Here is a 22,084-nt window from a genome sequence, read left to right on the forward strand (position 1 = left end):
GTCAAAGTAATCAACTCAACGAGATTTTGAAGATGTCACAACACATCGTGATTGCATCTTGTTGAACTTCCAAGAAAAATAGTACTTTATGTGCTCAAATACACAACTTTTGTGACTTTTCAAACTTTGAAGCTCGATAGCTTCGGCAAATGAAGAACAAATTTGTTAAACAAAGTGTCAAATTAATCAGCTCGACGAGATTTTGAATATGTCACAACACATCATGATTGCATCTAGTTGAATTTCCAAGAAAAATAGTACTTTATGTGCTCAAATACACAACTTTTGTGACTTTTCAAACTTTGAAGCTCGATAACTTCGGCAAATGTGGACCAAATTTCTTAAACAAAGTGTCAAAGTAATCAACTCAACGAGATTTTGAAGATGTCACAACACATCGTGATTGCATCTTGTTGAACTTCCAAGAAAAATAGTACTTTATGTGCTCAAATACACAACTTTTGTGACTTTTCAAACTTTGAAGCTCGATAGCTTCGGCAAATGAAGACCAAATTTGTTAAACAAAGTGTCAAATTAATCAGCTCGACGAGATTTTGAATATGTCACAACACATCATGATTGCATCTAGTTGAATTTCCAAGAAAAATAGTACTTTATGTGCTCAAATACACAACTTTTGTGACTTTTCAAACTTTGAAGCTCGATAACTTCGGCAAATGAGGACAAAATTTGTTAAACAGAGTGTCAAATTAATCAGCTCGATGAGATCTTTAACATGACACAAAACATCAGAATTGCATCTTGTTGAACTTACAAGAAAAATAGTACTTTATGTTTTCAAACACAAAACTTGTGTGACTTTTCAAACTTTGAAGCTCGATAACTTCGGCAAATGAGGACCAAATTTGTTAAACAAAGTGTCAAATTAATCAGCTCGTCGAGATTTTGAATATGTCACAACACATCATGATTGCATCTAGTTGAATTTCCAAGAAAAATAGTACTTTATGTGCTCAAATACACAACTTTTGTGACTTTTCAAACTTTGAAGCTCGATAACTTCGGCAAATGAGGACAAAATTTGTTAAACAGAGTGTCAAATTAATCAGCTCGTCGAGATTTTGAATATGTCACAACACATCATGATTGCATCTAGTTGAATTTCCAAGAAAAATAGTACTTTATGTGCTCAAATACATAACTTTTGTGACTTTTCAAACTTTGAAGCTCGATAACTTCGGCAAATGAGGACAAAATTTGTTAAACAGAGTATCAAATTAATCAGCTCGATGAGATCTTTAACATGACACAACACATCAGAATTGCATCTTGTTGAACTTCCAAGAAAAATAGTACTTTATGTGTTCAAACACACAACTTTTGTGACTTTTCAAACTTTGAAGCTCGATAACTTCGGCAAATGTGGACCAAATTTCTTAAACAAAGTGTCAAAGTAATCAACTCAACGAGATTTTGAAGATGTCACAACAGATCGTGATTGCATCTTGTTGAACTTCCAAGAAAAATAGTACTTTATGTGCTCAAATACACAACTTTTGTGACATTTCAAACTTTGAAGCTCGATAACTTCGGCAAATGAGGACAAAATTTGTTAAACAGAGTGTCAAATTAATCAGCTCGATGAGATCTTTAACATGACACAACACATCAGAATTGCATCTTGTTGAACTTCCAAGAAAAATAGTACTTTATGTGTTCAAACACACAACTTTTGTGACTTTTCAAACTTTGAAGCTCGATAACTTCGGCAAATGTGGACCAAATTTCTTAAACAAAGTGTCAAAGTAATCAACTCAACGAGATTTTGAAGATGTCACAACACATCGTGATTGCATCTTGTTGAACTTCCACGAAAAATAGTACTTTATGTGCTCAAATACACAACTTTTGTGACTTTTCAAACTTTGAAGCTCGATAGCTTCGGCAAATGAAGACCAAATTTGTTAAACAAAGTGTCAAATTAATCAGCTCGACGAGATTTTGAATATGTCACAACACATCATGATTGCATCTAGTTGAATTTCCAAGAAAAATAGTACTTTATGTGCTCAAATACACAACTTTTGTGACTTTTCAAACTTTGAAGCTCGATAACTTCGGCAAATGTGGACCAAATTTCTTAAACAAAGTGTCAAAGTAATCAACTCAACGAGATTTTGAAGATGTCACAACAGATCGTGATTGCATCTTGTTGAACTTCCAAGAAAAATAGTACTGTATGTGCTCAAACACACAACTTGTGTGACTTTTCAAACTTTGAAGCTCGATAACTTCGGCAAATGAGGACAAAATTTGTTAAACAGAGTGTTAAATTAATCAGCTCGATGAGATCTTTAACATGACACAACACATCAGAATTGCATCTTGTTGAACTTACAAGAAAAATAGTACTTTATGTGTTCAAACACACAACTTGTGTGACTTTTCAATCTTTGAAGCTCGATAACTTCGGCAAATGAGGACAAAATTTGTTAAACAGAGTGTCAAATTAATCAGCTCGATGAGATCTTTAACATGACACAACACATCAGAATTGCATCTTGTTGAACTTACAAGAAAAATAGTACTTTATGTTTTCAAACACACAACTTGTGTGACTTTTCAAACTTTGAAGCTCGATAACTTCGGCAAATGAGGACCAAATTTGTTAAACAAAGTGTCAAATTAATCAGCTCGTCGAGATTTTGAATATGTCACAACACATCATGATTGCATCTAGTTGAATTTCCAAGAAAAATAGTACTTTATGTGCTCAAATACATAACTTTTGTGACTTTTCAAACTTTGAAGCTCGATAACTTCGGCAAATGAGGACAAAATTTGTTAAACAGAGTGTCAAATTAATCAGCTCGATGAGATCTTTAACATGACACAACACATCAGAATTGCATCTTGTTGAACTTCCAAGAAAAATAGTACTTTATGTGTTCAAACACACAACTTTTGTGACTTTTCAAACTTTGAAGCTCGATAACTTCGGCAAATGTGGACCAAATTTCTTAAACAAAGTGTCAAAGTAATCAACTCAACGAGATTTTGAAGATGTCACAACAGATCGTGATTGCATCTTGTTGAACTTCCAAGAAAAATAGTACTTTATGTGCTCAAACACACAACTTTTGTGACTTTTCACACTTTGAAGCTCGATAACTTCGGCAAATGTGGACCAAATTTCTTAAACAAAGTGTCAAAGTAATCAACTCAACGAGATTTTGAAGATGTCACAACAGATCGTGATTGCATCTTGTTGAACTTCCAAGAAAAATAGTACTTTATGTGCTCAAACACACAACTTTTGTGACTTTTCAAACTTTGACGCTCGATAACTTCGGCAAATGTGGACCAAATTTCTTAAACAAAGTGTCAAAGTAATCAACTTAACGAGATTTTGAAGATGTCACAACACATCGTGATTGCATCTTGTTGAACTTCCAAGAAAAATAGTACTTTATGTGCTAAAACACACAACTTGTGCGACTTTTCAAACTTTGAAGCTCGATAACTTCGGCAAATGAGGACCAAATTTGTTAAACAAAGTGTCAAATTAATCAGCTCGACGAGATTTTGAATATGTCACAACACATCATGATTGCATCTTGTTGAATTTCCCAGAAAAATAGTACTTTATGTGCTCAAACACACAACTTTTGTGACTTTTCAAACTTTGAAGCTCGATAACTTCGGCAAATGTGGACCAAATTTCTTAAACAAAGTGTCAAAGTAATCAACTCAACGAGATTTTGAAGATGTCACAACACATCATGATTACATCTTGTTGAACTTCCAAGAAAAATAGTACTATAAGTGCTCAAACACACAACTTGTGTCACTTTTCAAACTTTGAAGCTCGATAACTTCGGCAAATGAGGACAAAATTTGTTAAACAGAGTGTCAAATTAATCAGCTCGATGAGATTTTGAAGATGTCACAACACATCATGATTACATCTTGTTGAACTTCCAAGAAAAATAGTACTGTATGTGCTCAAACACACAACTTGTGTGACTTTTCAAACTTTGAAGCTCGATAACTTCGGCAAATGAGGACCAAATTTGTTAAACAGAGTGTCAAATTAATCAGCTCGACGAGATTTTGAATATGTCACAACACAACAGAATTGCATCTTGTTGAACTTCCAAGAAAAATAGTACTTTATGTGCTCAAACACACAACTTTTGTGACTTTTCAAACTTTGAAGCTCGATAACTTCGGCAAATGTGGACCAAATTTCTTAAACAAAGTGTCAAAGTAATCAACTCAACGAGATTTTGAAGATGTCACAACAGATCGTGATTGCATCTTGTTGAACTTCCAAGAAAAATAGTACTTTATGTGCTCAAACACACAACTTTTGTGACTTTTCACACTTTGAAGCTCGATAACTTCGGCAAATGTGGACCAAATTTCTTAAACAAAGTGTCAAAGTAATCAACTCAACGAGATTTTGAAGATGTCACAACAGATCGTGATTGCATCTTGTTGAACTTCCAAGAAAAATAGTACTTTATGTGCTCAAACACACAACTTTTGTGACTTTTCAAACTTTGAAGCTCGATAGCTTCGGCAAATGAAGACCAAATTTGTTAAACAAAGTGTCAAATTAATCAGCTCGACGAGATTTTGAATATGTCACAACACATCATGATTGCATCTAGTTGAATTTCCAAGAAAAATAGTACTTTATGTGCTCAAATACACAACTTTTGTGACTTTTCAAACTTTGAAGCTCGATAACTTCGGCAAATGTGGACCAAATTTCTTAAACAAAGTGTCAAAGTAATCAACTCAACGAGATTTTGAAGATGTCACAACACATCGTGATTGCATCTTGTTGAACTTCCAAGAAAAATAGTACTTTATGTGCTCAAATACACAACTTTTGTGACTTTTCAAACTTTGAAGCTCGATAACTTCGGCAAATGAGGACCAAATTTGTTAAACAAAGTGTCAAATTAATCAGCTCGTCGAGATTTTGAATATGTCACAACACATCATGATTGCATCTAGTTGAATTTCCAAGAAAAATAGTACTTTATGTGCTCAAATACACAACTTTTGTGACTTTTCAAACTTTGAAGCTCGATAACTTCGGCAAATGTGGACCAAATTTCTTAAACAAAGTGTCAAAGTAATCAACTCAACGAGATTTTGAAGATGTCACAACAAATCGTGATTGCATCTTGTTGAACTTCCACGAAAAATAGTACTTTATGTGCTCAAATACACAACTTTTGTGACTTTTCAAACTTTGAAGCTCGATAGCTTCGGCAAATGAAGACCAAATTTGTTAAACAAAGTGTCAAATTAATCAGCTCGACGAGATCTTTAACATGACACAACACATCAGAATTGCATCTTGTTGAACTTCCAAGAAAAATAGTACTTTATGTGTTCAAACACACAACTTTTGTGACTTTTCAAACTTTGAAGCTCGATAACTTCGGCAAATGTGGACCAAATTTCTTAAACAAAGTGTCAAAGTAATCAACTCAACGAGATTTTGAAGATGTCACAACAGATCGTGATTGCATCTTGTTGAACTTCCAAGAAAAATAGTACTTTATGTGCTCAAATACACAACTTTTGTGACATTTCAAACTTTGAAGCTCGATAACTTCGGCAAATGAGGACAAAATTTGTTAAACAGAGTGTCAAATTAATCAGCTCGATGAGATCTTTAACATGACAAAACACATCAGAATTGCATCTTGTTGAACTTCCAAGAAAAATAGTACTTTATGTGTTCAAACACACAACTTTTGTGACTTTTCAAACTTTGAAGCTCGATAACTTCGGCAAATGTGGACCAAATTTCTTAAACAAAGTGTCAAAGTAATCAACTCAACGAGATTTTGAAGATGTCACAACACATCGTGATTGCATCTTGTTGAACTTCCACGAAAAATAGTACTTTATGTGCTCAAATACACAACTTTTGTGACTTTTCAAACTTTGAAGCTCGATAGCTTCGGCAAATGAAGACCAAATTTGTTAAACAAAGTGTCAAATTAATCAGCTCGACGAGATTTTGAATATGTCACAACACATCATGATTGCATCTAGTTGAATTTCCAAGAAAAATAGTACTTTATGTGCTCAAATACACAACTTTTGTGACTTTTCAAACTTTGAAGCTCGATAACTTCGGCAAATGTGGACCAAATTTCTTAAACAAAGTGTCAAAGTAATCAACTCAACGAGATTTTGAAGATGTCACAACAGATCGTGATTGCATCTTGTTGAACTTCCAAGAAAAATAGTACTGTATGTGCTCAAACACACAACTTGTGTGACTTTTCAAACTTTGAAGCTCGATAACTTCGGCAAATGAGGACAAAATTTGTTAAACAAAGTGTCAAATTAATCAGCTCGACGAGATTTTGAATATGTCACAACACATCATGATTGCATCTAGTTGAATTTCCAAGAAAAATAGTACTTTATGTGCTCAAATACACAACTTTTGTGACTTTTCAAACTTTGAAGCTCGATAACTTCGGCAAATGTGGACCAAATTTCTTAAACAAAGTGTCAAAGTAATCAACTCAACGAGATTTTGAAGATGTCACAACAGATCGTGATTGCATCTTGTTGAACTTCCAAGAAAAATAGTACTGTATGTGCTCAAACACACAACTTGTGTGACTTTTCAAACTTTGAAGCTCGATAACTTCGGCAAATGAGGACAAAATTTGTTAAACAAAGTGTCAAATTAATCAGCTCGACGAGATTTTGAATATGTCACAACACATCATGATTGCATCTAGTTGAATTTCCAAGAAAAATAGTACTTTATGTGCTCAAATACACAACTTTTGTGACTTTTCAAACTTTGAAGCTCGATAACTTCGGCAAATGTGGACCAAATTTCTTAAACAAAGTGTCAAAGTAATCAACTCAACGAGATTTTGAAGATGTCACAACACATCGTGATTGCATCTTGTTGAACTTCCAAGAAAAATAGTACTTTATGTGCTCAAATACACAACTTTTGTGACTTTTCAAATTTTGAAGCTCGATAGCTTCGGCAAATGAAGACCAAATTTGTTAAACAAAGTGTCAAATTAATCAGCTCGACGAGATTTTGAATATGTCACAACACATCATGATTGCATCTAGTTGAATTTCCAAGAAAAATAGTACTTTATGTGCTCAAATACACAACTTTTGTGACTTTTCAAACTTTGAAGCTCGATAACTTCGGCAAATGTGGACCAAATTTCTTAAACAAAGTGTCAAAGTAATCAACTCAACGAGATTTTGAAGATGTCACAACACATCGTGATTGCATCTTGTTGAACTTCCAAGAAAAATAGTACTTTATGTGCTCAAACACACAACTTTTGTGACTTTTCAAACTTTGAAGCTCGATAACTTCGGAAATGTGGACCAAATTTCTTAAACAAAGTGTCAAAGTAATCAACTCAACGAGATTTTGAAGATGTCACAACACATCGTGATTGCATCTTGTTGAACTTCCACGAAAAATAGTACTTTATGTGCTCAAATACACAACTTTTGTGACTTTTCAAACTTTGAAGCTCGATAGCTTCGGCAAATGAAGACCAAATTTGTTAAACAAAGTGTCAAATTAATCAGCTCGACGAGATTTTGAATATGTCACAACACATCATGATTGCATCTAGTTGAATTTCCAAGAAAAATAGTACTTTATGTGCTCAAATACACAACTTTTGTGACTTTTCAAACTTTGAAGCTCGATAACTTCGGCAAATGTGGACCAAATTTCTTAAACAAAGTGTCAAAGTAATCAACTCAACGAGATTTTGAAGATGTCACAACACATCGTGATTGCATCTTGTTGAACTTCCAAGAAAAATAGTACTTTATGTGCTCAAATACACAACTTTTGTGACTTTTCAAACTTTGAAGCTCGATAGCTTCGGCAAATGAGGACCAAATTTGTTAAACAAAGTGTCAAATTAATCAGCTCGACGAGATTTTGAATATGTCACAACACATCATGATTGCATCTAGTTGAATTTCCAAGAAAAATAGTACTTTATGTGCTCAAATACACAACTTTTGTGACTTTTCAAACTTTGAAGCTCGATAACTTCGGCAAATGAGGACAAAATTTGTTAAACAGAGTGTCAAATTAATCAGCTCGATGAGATCTTTAACATGACACAACACATCAGAATTGCATCTTGTTGAACTTCCAAGAAAAATAGTACTTTATGTGTTCAAACACACAACTTTTGTGACTTTTCAAACTTTGATGCTCGTTAACTTCGGCAAATGAGGAACAGATTTGTTAAACAAATTGCAAAATTAATCAGCTCGACGAGATTTTGAAGATGTCACAACACATCGTGATTGCATCTTGTTGAACTTCCAAGAAAAATAGTACTTTATGTGCTAAAACACACAACTTGTGCGACTTTTCAAACTTTGAAGCTCGATAACTTCGGCAAATGAGGACCAAATTTGTTAAACAAAGTGTCAAATTAATCAGCTCGACGAGATTTTGAATATGTCACAACACATCATGATTACATCTTGTTGAACTTCCAAGAAAAATAGTACTGTATGTGCTCAAACACACAACTTGTGTGACTTTTCAAACTTTGAAGCTCGATAACTTCGGCAAATGAGGACAAAATTTGTTAAACAGAGTGTCAAATTAATCAGCTCGATGAGATTTTGAAGATGTCACAACACATCATGATTACATCTTGTTGAACTTCCAAGAAAAATAGTACTGTATGTGCTCAAACACACAACTTGTGTGACTTTTCAAAATTTGAAGCTCGATAACTTCGGCAAATGAGGACCAAATTTGTTAAACAGAGTGTCAAATTAATCAGCTCGACGAGATTTTGAATATGTCACAACACAACAGAATTGCATCTTGTTGAACTTCCAAGAAAAATAGTACTTTATGTGCTCAAACACACAACTTTTGTGACTTTTCAAACTTTGAAGCTCGATAACTTCGGCAAATGTGGACCAAATTTCTTAAACAAAGTGTCAAAGTAATCAACTCAACGAGATTTTGAATATGTCACAACACATCATGATTGCATCTAGTTGAATTTCCAAGAAAAATAGTACTTTATGTGCTCAAATACACAACTTTTGTGACTTTTCAAACTTTGAAGCTCGATAACTTCGGCAAATGTGGACCAAATTTCTTAAACAAAGTGTCAAAGTAATCAACTCAACGAGATTTTGAATATGTCACAACACATCATGATTGCATCTAGTTGAATTTCCAAGAAAAATAGTACTTTATGTGCTCAAATACACAACTTTTGTGACTTTTCAAACTTTGATGCTCGTTAACTTCGGCAAATGAGGAACAGATTTGTTAAACAAATTGCAAAATTAATCAGCTCGACGAGATTTTGAAGATGTCACAACACATCGTGATTGCATCTTGTTGAACTTCCAAGAAAAATAGTACTTTATGTGCTCAAATACACAACTTTTGTGACTTTTCAAACTTTGAAGCTCGATAGCTTCGGCAAATGAAGACCAAATTTGTTAAACAAAGTGTCAAATTAATCAGCTCGACGAGATTTTGAATATGTCACAACACATCATGATTGCATCTAGTTGAATTTCCAAGAAAAATAGTACTTTATGTGCTCAAATACACAACTTTTGTGACTTTTCAAACTTTGAAGCTCGATAACTTCGGCAAATGTGGACCAAATTTCTTAAACAAAGTGTCAAAGTAATCAACTCAACGAGATTTTGAAGATGTCACAACACATCGTGATTGCATCTTGTTGAACTTCCAAGAAAAATAGTACTTTATGTGTTCAAACACACAACTTTTGTGACTTTTCAAACTTTGAAGCTCGATAGCTTCGGCAAATGAAGACCAAATTTGTTAAACAAAGTGTCAAATTAATCAGCTCGACGAGATTTTGAATATGTCACAACACATCATGATTGCATCTAGTTGAATTTCCAAGAAAAATAGTACTTTATGTGCTCAAATACACAACTTTTGTGACTTTTCAAACTTTGAAGCTCGATAACTTCGGCAAATGAGGACAAAATTTGTTAAACAGAGTGTCAAATTAATCAGCTCGTCGAGATTTTGAATATGTCACAACACATCATGATTGCATCTAGTTGAATTTCCAATAAAAATAGTACTTTATGTGCTCAAATACATAACTTTTGTGACTTTTCAAACTTTGAAGCTCGATAACTTCGGCAAATGAGGACAAAATTTGTTAAACAGAGTATCAAATTAATTAGCTCGATGAGATCTTTAACATGACACAACACATCAGAATTGCATCTTGTTGAACTTCCAAGAAAAATAGTACTTTATGTGTTCAAACACACAACTTTTGTGACTTTTCAAACTTTGAAGCTCGATAACTTCGGCAAATGTGGACCAAATTTCTTAAACAAAGTGTCAAAGTAATCAACTCAACGAGATTTTGAAGATGTCACAACAGATCGTGATTGCATCTTGTTGAACTTCCAAGAAAAATAGTACTTTATGTGCTCAAATACACAACTTTTGTGACTTTTCAAACTTTGAAGCTCGATAGCTTCGGCACATGAAGACCAAATTTGTTAAACAAAGTGTCAAATTAATCAGCTCGACGAGATTTTGAATATGTCACAACACATCATGATTGCATCTAGTTGAATTTCCAAGAAAAATAGTACTTTATGTGCTCAAATACACAACTTTTGTGACTTTTCAAACTTTGAAGCTCGATAGCTTCGGCAAATGAAGACCAAATTTGTTAAACAAAGTGTCAAATTAATCAGCTCGACGAGATTTTGAATATGTCACAACACATCATGATTGCATCTAGTTGAATTTCCAAGAAAAATAGTACTTTATGTGCTCAAATACACAACTTTTGTGACTTTTCAAACTTTGAAGCTCGATAACTTCGGCAAATGTGGACCAAATTTCTTAAACAAAGTGTCAAAGTAATCAACTCAACGAGATTTTGAAGATGTCACAACACATCGTGATTGCATCTTGTTGAACTTCCAAGAAAAATAGTACTTTATGTGCTCAAATACACAACTTTTGTGACTTTTCAAATTTTGAAGCTCGATAGCTTCGGCAAATGAAGACCAAATTTGTTAAACAAAGTGTCAAATTAATCAGCTCGACGAGATTTTGAATATGTCACAACACATCATGATTGCATCTAGTTGAATTTCCAAGAAAAATAGTACTTTATGTGCTCAAATACACAACTTTTGTGACTTTTCAAACTTTGAAGCTCGATAACTTCGGCAAATGTGGACCAAATTTCTTAAACAAAGTGTCAAAGTAATCAACTCAACGAGATTTTGAAGATGTCACAACACATCGTGATTGCATCTTGTTGAACTTCCAAGAAAAATAGTACTTTATGTGCTCAAATACACAACTTTTGTGACTTTTCAAACTTTGAAGCTCGATAACTTCGGCAAATGAGGACAAAATTTGTTAAACAGAGTGTCAAATTAATCAGCTCGTCGAGATTTTGAATATGTCACAACACATCATGATTGCATCTAGTTGAATTTCCAAGAAAAATAGTACTTTATGTGCTCAAATACACAACTTTTGTGACTTTTCAAACTTTGAAGCTCGATAACTTCGGCAAATGAGGACAAAATTTGTTAAACAGAGTGTCAAATTAATCAGCTTGTCGAGATTTTGAATATGTCACAACACATCATGATTGCATCTAGTTGAATTTCCAAGAAAAATAGTACTTTATGTGCTCAAATACACAACTTTTGTGACTTTTCAAACTTTGAAGCTCGATAACTTCGGCAAATGAGGACAAAATTTGTTAAACAAAGTGTCAAATTAATCAGCTCGTCGAGATTTTGAATATGTCACAACACATCATGATTGCATCTAGTTGAATTTCCAAGAAAAATAGTACTTTATGTGCTCAAATACACAACTTTTGTGACTTTTCAAACTTTGAAGCTCGATAACTTCGGCAAATGAGGACAAAATTTGTTAAACAGAGTGTCAAATTAATCAGCTCGTCGAGATTTTGAATATGTCACAACACATCATGATTGCATCTAGTTGAATTTCCAAGAAAAATAGTACTTTATGTGCTCAAATACATAACTTTTGTGACTTTTCAAACTTTGAAGCTCGATAACTTCGGCAAATGAGGACAAAATTTGTTAAACAGAGTATCAAATTAATCAGCTCGATGAGATCTTTAACATGACACAACACATCAGAATTGCATCTTGTTGAACTTCCAAGAAAAATAGTACTTTATGTGTTCAAACACACAACTTTTGTGACTTTTCAAACTTTGAAGCTCGATAACTTCGGCAAATGTGGACCAAATTTCTTAAACAAAGTGTCAAAGTAATCAACTCAACGAGATTTTGAAGATGTCACAACAGATCGTGATTGCATCTTGTTGAACTTCCAAGAAAAATAGTACTTTATGTGCTCAAATACACAACTTTTGTGACATTTCAAACTTTGAAGCTCGATAACTTCGGCAAATGAGGACAAAATTTGTTAAACAGAGTGTCAAATTAATCAGCTCGATGAGATCTTTAACATGACACAACACATCAGAATTGCATCTTGTTGAACGTCCAAGAAAAATAGTACTTTATGTGTTCAAACACACAACTTTTGTGACTTTTCAAACTTTGAAGCTCGATAACTTCGGCAAATGTGGACCAAATTTCTTAAACAAAGTGTCAAAGTAATCAACTCAACGAGATTTTGAAGATGTCACAACAGATCGTGATTGCATCTTGTTGAACTTCCAAGAAAAATAGTACTGTATGTGCTCAAACACACAACTTGTGTGACTTTTCAAACTTTGAAGCTCGATAACTTCGGCAAATGAGGACAAAATTTGTTAAACAGAGTGTCAAATTAATCAGCTCGATGAGATCTTTAACATGACACAACACATCAGAATTGCATCTTGTTGAACTTACAAGAAAAATAGTACTTTATGTGTTCAAACACACAACTTTTGTGACTTTTCAATCTTTGAAGCTCGATAACTTCGGCAAATGAGGACAAAATTTGTTAAACAGAGTGTCAAATTAATCAGCTCGATGAGATCTTTAACATGACACAACACATCAGAATTGCATCTTGTTGAACTTACAAGAAAAATAGTACTTTATGTTTTCAAACACACAACTTGTGTGACTTTTCAAACTTTGAAGCTCGATAACTTCGGCAAATGAGGACCAAATTTGTTAAACAAAGTGTCAAATTAATCAGCTCGTCGAGATTTTGAATATGTCACAACACATCATGATTGCATCTAGTTGAATTTCCAAGAAAAATAGTACTTTATGTGCTCAAATACATAACTTTTGTGACTTTTCAAACTTTGAAGCTCGATAACTTCGGCAAATGAGGACAAAATTTGTTAAACAGAGTGTCAAATTAATCAGCTCGATGAGATCTTTAACATGACACAACACATCAGAATTGCATCTTGTTGAACTTCCAAGAAAAATAGTACTTTATGTGTTCAAACACACAACTTTTGTGACTTTTCAAACTTTGAAGCTCGATAACTTCGGCAAATGTGGACCAAATTTCTTAAACAAAGTGTCAAAGTAATCAACTCAACGAGATTTTGAAGATGTCACAACAGATCGTGATTGCATCTTGTTGAACTTCCAAGAAAAATAGTACTTTATGTGCTCAAACACACAACTTTTGTGACTTTTCACACTTTGAAGCTCGATAACTTCGGCAAATGTGGACCAAATTTGTTAAACAGAGTGTCAAATTAATCAGCTCGATGAGATCTTTAACATGACACAACACATCAGAATTGCATCTTGTTGAACTTACAAGAAAAATAGTACTTTATGTGTTCAAACACACAACTTGTGTGACTTTTCAATCTTTGAAGCTCGATAACTTCGGCAAATGAGGACAAAATTTGTTAAACAGAGTGTCAAATTAATCAGCTCGATGAGATCTTTAACATGACACAACACATCAGAATTGCATCTTGTTGAACTTACAAGAAAAATAGTACTTTATGTTTTCAAACACACAACTTGTGTGACTTTTCAAACTTTGAAGCTCGATAACTTCGGCAAATGAGGACCAAATTTGTTAAACAAAGTGTCAAATTAATCAGCTCGTCGAGATTTTGAATATGTCACAACACATCATGATTGCATCTAGTTGAATTTCCAAGAAAAATAGTACTTTATGTGCTCAAATACATAACTTTTGTGACTTCTCAAACTTTGAAGCTCGATAACTTCGGCAAATGAGGACAAAATTTGTTAAACAGAGTGTCAAATTAATCAGCTCGATGAGATCTTTAACATGACACAACACATCAGAATTGCATCTTGTTGAACTTCCAAGAAAAATAGTACTTTATGTGTTCAAACACACAACTTTTGTGACTTTTCAAACTTTGAAGCTCGATAACTTCGGCAAATGTGGACCAAATTTCTTAAACAAAGTGTCAAAGTAATCAACTCAACGAGATTTTGAAGATGTCACAACAGATCGTGATTGCATCTTGTTGAACTTCCAAGAAAAATAGTACTTTATGTGCTCAAACACACAACTTTTGTGACTTTTCACAATTTGAAGCTCGATAACTTCGGCAAATGTGGACCAAATTTCTTAAACAAAGTGTCAAAGTAATCAACTTAACGAGATTTTGAAGATGTCACAACACATCGTGATTGCATCTTGTTGAACTTCCAAGAAAAATAGTACTTTATGTGCTAAAACACACAACTTGTGCGACTTTTCAAACTTTGAAGCTCGATAACTTCGGCAAATGAGGACCAAATTTGTTAAACAAAGTGTCAAATTAATCAGCTCGACGAGATTTTGAATATGTCACAACACATCATGATTGCATCTTGTTGAATTTCCCAGAAAAATAGTACTTTATGTGCTCAAACACACAACTTTTGTGACTTTTCAAACTTTGAAGCTCGATAACTTCGGCAAATGTGGACCAAATTTCTTAAACAAAGTGTCAAAGTAATCAACTCAACGAGATTTTGAAGATGTCACAACAGATCGTGATTGCATCTTGTTGAACTTCCAAGAAAAATAGTACTTTATGTGCTCAAACACACAACTTTTGTGACTTTTCACACTTTGAAGCTCGATAACTTCGGCAAATGTGGACCAAATTTATTAAACAGAGTGTCAAATTAATCAGCTCGATGAGATCTTTAACATGACACAACACATCAGAATTGCATCTTGTTGAACTTACAAGAAAAATAGTACTTTATGTGTTCAAACACACAACTTGTGTGACTTTTCAATCTTTGAAGCTCGATAACTTCGGCAAATGAGGACAAAATTTGTTAAACAGAGTGTCAAATTAATCAGCTCGATGAGATCTTTAACATGACACAACACATCAGAATTGCATCTTGTTGAACTTACAAGAAAAATAGTACTTTATGTTTTCAAACACACAACTTGTGTGACTTTTCAAACTTTGAAGCTCGATAACTTCGGCAAATGAGGACCAAATTTGTTAAACAAAGTGTCAAATTAATCAGCTCGTCGAGATTTTGAATATGTCACAACACATCATGATTGCATCTAGTTGAATTTCCAAGAAAAATAGTACTTTATGTGCTCAAATACATAACTTTTGTGACTTCTCAAACTTTGAAGCTCGATAACTTCGGCAAATGAGGACAAAATTTGTTAAACAGAGTGTCAAATTAATCAGCTCGATGAGATCTTTAACATGACACAACACATCAGAATTGCATCTTGTTGAACTTCCAAGAAAAATAGTACTTTATGTGTTCAAACACACAACTTTTGTGACTTTTCAAAATTTGAAGCTCGATAACTTCGGCAAATGTGGACCAAATTTCTTAAACAAAGTGTCAAAGTAATCAACTCAACGAGATTTTGAAGATATCACAACAGATCGTGATTGCATCTTGTTGAACTTCCAAGAAAAATAGTACTTTATGTGCTCAAACACACAACTTTTGTGACTTTTCACACTTTGAAGCTCGATAACTTCGGCAAATGTGGACCAAATTTCTTAAACAAAGTGTCAAAGTAATCAACTCAACGAGATTTTGAAGATGTCACAACAGATCGTGATTGCATCTTGTTGAACTTCCAAGAAAAATAGTACTTTATGTGCTCAAACACACAACTTTTGTGACTTTTCAAACTTTGACGCTCGATAACTTCGGCAAATGTGGACCAAATTTCTTAAACAAAGTGTCAAAGTAATCAACTTAACGAGATTTTGAAGATGTCACAACACATCGTGATTGCATCTTGTTGAACTTCCAAGAAAAATAGTACTTTATGTGCTAAAACACACAACTTGTGCGACTTTTCAAACTTTGCAGCTCGATAACTTCGGCAAATGAGGACCAAATTTGTTAAACAAAGTGTCAAATTAATCAGCTCGACGAGATTTTGAATATGTCACAACACATCATGATTGCATCTTGTTGAATTTCCCAGAAAAATAGTACTTTATGTGCTCAAACACACAACTTTTGTGACTTTTCAAACTTTGAAGCTCGATAACTTCGGCAAATGTGGACCAAATTTCTTAAACAAAGTGTCAAAGTAATCAACTCAACGAGATTTTGAATATGTCACAACACATCGTGATTGCATCTTCTTGAACTTCCAAGAAAAATAGTACTTTATGTGCTCAAATACACAACTTTTGTGACTTTTCAAACTTTGAAGCTCGATAACTTCGGCAAATGTGGACCAAATTTCTTAAACAAAGTGTCAAAGTAATCAACTCAACGAGATTTTGAAGATGTCACAACACAACAGAATTGCATCTTGTTGAACTTCCAAGAAAAATAGTACTATATGTGCTCAATCACACAACTTGTGTCACTTTTCAAACTTTGAAGCTCGATAACTTCGGCAAATGAGGACAAAATTTGTTAAACAGGGTGTCAAATTAATCAGCTCGATGAGATTTTGAAGATGTCACAACACATCATGATTACATCTTGTTGAACTTCCAAGAAAAATAGTACTGTATGTGCTCAAACACACAACTTGTGTGACTTTTCAAACTTTGAAGCTCGATAACTTCGGCAAATGAGGACCAAATTTGTTAAACAGAGTGTCAAATTAATCAGCTCGACGAGATTTTGAATATGTCACAACACAACAGAATTGCATCTTGTTGAACTTCCAAGAAAAATAGTACTTTATGTGCTCAAACACACAACTTTTGTGACTTTTCAAACTTTGAAGCTCGATAACTTCGGCAAATGTGGACCAAATTTCTTAAACAAAGTGTCAAAGTAATCAACTCAACGAGATTTTGAAGATGTCACAACACATCGTGATTGCATCTTGTTGAACTTCCAAGAAAAATAGTACTTTATGTGCTCAAATACACAACTTTTGTGACTTTTCAAACTTTGAAGCTCGATAGCTTCGGCAAATGAAGACCAAATTTGTTAAACAAAGTGTCAAATTAATCAGCTCGACGAGATTTTGAATATGTCACAACACATCATGATTGCATCTAGTTGAATTTCCAAGAAAAATAGTACTTTATGTGCTCAAATACACAACTTTTGTGACTTTTCAAACTTTGAAGCTCGATAACTTCGGCAAATGAGGACAAAATTTGTTAAACAGAGTGTCAAATTAATCAGCTCGATGAGATCTTTAACATGACACAACACATCAGAATTGCATCTTGTTGAACGTCCAAGAAAAATAGTACTTTATGTGTTCAAACACACAACTTTTGTGACTTTTCAAACTTTGAAGCTCGATAACTTCGGCAAATGTGGACCAAATTTCTTAAACAAAGTGTCAAAGTAATCAACTCAACGAGATTTTGAAGATGTCACAACAGATCGTGATTGCATCTTGTTGAACTTCCAAGAAAAATAGTACTGTATGTGCTCAAACACACAACTTGTGTGACTTTTCAAACTTTGAAGCTCGATAACTTCGGCAAATGAGGACAAAATTTGTTAAACAGAGTGTCAAATTAATCAGCTCGATGAGATCTTTAACATGACACAACACATCAGAATTGCATCTTGTTGAACTTACAAGAAAAATAGTACTTTATGTGTTCAAACACACAACTTTTGTGACTTTTCAATCTTTGAAGCTCGATAACTTCGGCAAATGAGGACAAAATTTGTTAAACAGAGTGTCAAATTAATCAGCTCGATGAGATCTTTAACATGACACAACACATCAGAATTGCATCTTGTTGAACTTACAAGAAAAATAGTACTTTATGTTTTCAAACACACAACTTGTGTGACTTTTCAAACTTTGAAGCTCGATAACTTCGGCAAATGAGGACCAAATTTGTTAAACAAAGTGTCAAATTAATCAGCTCGTCGAGATTTTGAATATGTCACAACACATCATGATTGCATCTAGTTGAATTTCCAAGAAAAATAGTACTTTATGTGCTCAAATACATAACTTTTGTGACTTTTCAAACTTTGAAGCTCGATAACTTCGGCAAATGAGGACAAAATTTGTTAAACAGAGTGTCAAATTAATCAGCTCGATGAGATCTTTAACATGACACAACACATCAGAATTGCATCTTGTTGAACTTCCAAGAAAAATAGTACTTTATGTGTTCAAACACACAACTTTTGTGACTTTTCAAACTTTGAAGCTCGATAACTTCGGCAAATGTGGACCAAATTTCTTAAACAAAGTGTCAAAGTAATCAACTCAACGAGATTTTGAAGATGTCACAACAGATCGTGATTGCATCTTGTTGAACTTCCAAGAAAAATAGTACTTTATGTGCTCAAACACACAACTTTTGTGACTTTTCACACTTTGAAGCTCGATAACTTCGGCAAATGAGGACAAAATTTGTTAAACAGAGTGTCAAATTAATCAGCTCGATGAGATCTTTAACATGACACAACACATCAGAATTGCATCTTGTTGAACTTACAAGAAAAATAGTACTTTATGTTTTCAAACACACAACTTGTGTGACTTTTCAAACTTTGAAGCTCGATAACTTCGGCAAATGAGGACCAAATTTGTTAAACAAAGTGTCAAATTAATCAGCTCGTCGAGATTTTGAATATGTCACAACACATCATGATTGCATCTAGTTGAATTTCCAAGAAAAATAGTACTTTATGTGCTCAAATACATAACTTTTGTGACTTCTCAAACTTTGAAGCTCGATAACTTCGGCAAATGAGGACAAAATTTGTTAAACAGAGTGTCAAATTAATCAGCTCGATGAGATCTTTAACATGACACAACACATCAGAATTGCATCTTGTTGAACTTCCAAGAAAAATAGTACTTTATGTGTTCAAACACACAACTTTTGTGACTTTTCAAACTTTGAAGCTCGATAACTTCGGCAAATGTGGACCAAATTTCTTAAACAAAGTGTCAAAGTAATCAACCCAACGAGATTTTGAAGATGTCACAACAGATCGTGATTGCATCTTGTTGAACTTCCAAGAAAAATAGTACTTTATGTGCTCAAACACACAACTTTTGTGACTTTTCACAATTTGAAGCTCGATAACTTCGGCAAATGTGGACCAAATTTCTTAAACAAAGTGTCAAAGTAATCAACTTAACGAGATTTTGAAGATGTCACAACACATCGTGATTGCATCTTGTTGAACTTCCAAGAAAAATAGTACTTTATGTGCTAAAACACACAACTTGTGCGACTTTTCAAACTTTGAAGCTCAATAACTTCGGCAAATGAGGACCAAATTTGTTAAACAAAGTGTCAAATTAATCAGCTCGACGAGATTTTGAATATGTCACAACACATCATGATTGCATCTTGTTGAATTTCCCAGAAAAATAGTACTTTATGTGCTCAAACACACAACTTTTGTGACTTTTCAAACTTTGAAGCTCGATAACTTCGGCAAATGTGGACCAAATTTCTTAAACAAAGTGTCAAAGTAATCAACTCAACGAGATTTTGAAGATGTCACAACAGATCGTGATTGCATCTTGTTGAACTTCCAAGAAAAATAGTACTTTATGTGCTCAAACACACAACTTTTGTGACTTTTCACACTTTGAAGCTCGATAACTTCGGCAAATGTGGACCAAATTTGTTAAACAGAGTGTCAAATTAATCAGCTCGATGAGATCTTTAACATGACACAACACATCAGAATTGCATCTTGTTGAACTTACAAGAAAAATAGTACTTTATGTGTTCAAACACACAACTTGTGTGACTTTTCAATCTTTGAAGCTCGATAACTTCGGCAAATGAGGACAAAATTTGTTAAACAGAGTGTCAAATTAATCAGCTCGATGAGATCTTTAACATGACACAACACATCAGAATTGCATCTTGTTGAACTTACAAGAAAAATAGTACTTTATGTTTTCAAACACACAACTTGTGTGACTTTTCAAACTTTGAAGCTCGATAACTTCGGCAAATGAGGACCAAATTTGTTAAACAAAGTGTCAAATTAATCAGCTCGTCGAGATTTTGAATATGTCACAACACATCATGATTGCATCTAGTTGAATTTCCAAGAAAAATAGTACTTTATGTGCTCAAATACATAACTTTTGTGACTTCTCAAACTTTGAAGCTCGATAACTTCGGCAAATGAGGACAAAATTTGTTAAACAGAGTGTCAAATTAATAAGCTCGATGAGATCTTTAACATGACACAACACATCAGAATTGCATCTTGTTGAACTTCCAAGAAAAATAGTACTTTATGTGTTCAAACACACAACTTTTGTGACTTTTCAAATTTTGAAGCTCGATAACTTCGGCAAATGTGGACCAAATTTCTTAAACAAAGTGTCAAAGTAATCATCTCAACGAGATTTTGAAGATGTCACAACAGATCGTGATTGCATCTTGTTGAACTTCCAAGAAAAATAGTACTTTATGTGCTCAAACACACAACTTTTGTGACTTTTCACACTTTGAAGCTCGATAACTTCGGCAAATGTGGACCAAATTTCTTAAACAAAGTGTCAAAGTAATCAACTCAACGAGATTTTGAAGATGTCACAACAGATCGTGATTGCATCTTGTTGAACTTCCAAGAAAAATAGTACTTTATGTGCTCAAACACACAACTTTTGTGACTTTTCAAACTTTGACGCTCGATAACTTCGGCAAATGTGGACCAAATTTCTTAAACAAAGTGTCAAAGTAATCAACTTAACGAGATTTTGAAGATGTCACAACACATCGTGATTGCATCTTGTTGAACTTCCAAGAAAAATAGTACTTTATGTGCTAAAACACACAACTTGTGCGACTTTTCAAACTTTGCAGCTCGATAACTTCGGCAAATGAGGACCAAATTTGTTAAACAAAGTGTCAAATTAATCAGCTCGACGAGATTTTGAATATGTCACAACACATCATGATTGCATCTTGTTGAATTTCCCAGAAAAATAGTACTTTATGTGCTCAAACACACAACTTTTGTGACTTTTCAAACTTTGAAGCTCGATAACTTCGGCAAATGTGGACCAAATTTCTTAAACAAAGTGTCAAAGTAATCAACTCAACGAGATTTTGAATATGTCACAACACATCGTGATTGCATCTTCTTGAACTTCCAAGAAAAATAGTACTTTATGTGCTCAAATACACAACTTTTGTGACTTTTCAAACTTTGAAGCTCGATAACTTCGGCAAATGTGGACCAAATTTCTTAAACAAAGTGTCAAAGTAATCAACTCAACGAGATTTTGAAGATGTCACAACACATCATGATTACATCTTGTTGAACTTCCAAGAAAAATAGTACTATATGTGCTCAATCACACAACTTGTGTCACTTTTCAAACTTTGAAGCTCGATAACTTCGGCAAATGAGGACAAAATTTGTTAAACAGGGTGTCAAATTAATCAGCTCGATGAGATTTTGAAGATGTCACAACACATCATGATTACATCTTGTTGAACTTCCAAGAAAAATAGTACTATATGTGCTCAATCACACAACTTGTGCGACTTTTCAAACTTTGCAGCTCGATAACTTCGGCAAATGAGGACCAAATTTGTTAAACAGAGTGTCAAATTAATCAGCTCGACGAGATTTTGAATATGTCACAACACAACAGAATTGCATCTTGTTGAACTTCCAAGAAAAATAGTAC

Source organism: Euwallacea fornicatus, unplaced genomic scaffold, assembly GCF_040115645.1.
Source record: "Euwallacea fornicatus isolate EFF26 unplaced genomic scaffold, ASM4011564v1 scaffold_53, whole genome shotgun sequence".
Taxonomy (NCBI): domain Eukaryota; kingdom Metazoa; phylum Arthropoda; class Insecta; order Coleoptera; family Curculionidae; genus Euwallacea; species Euwallacea fornicatus.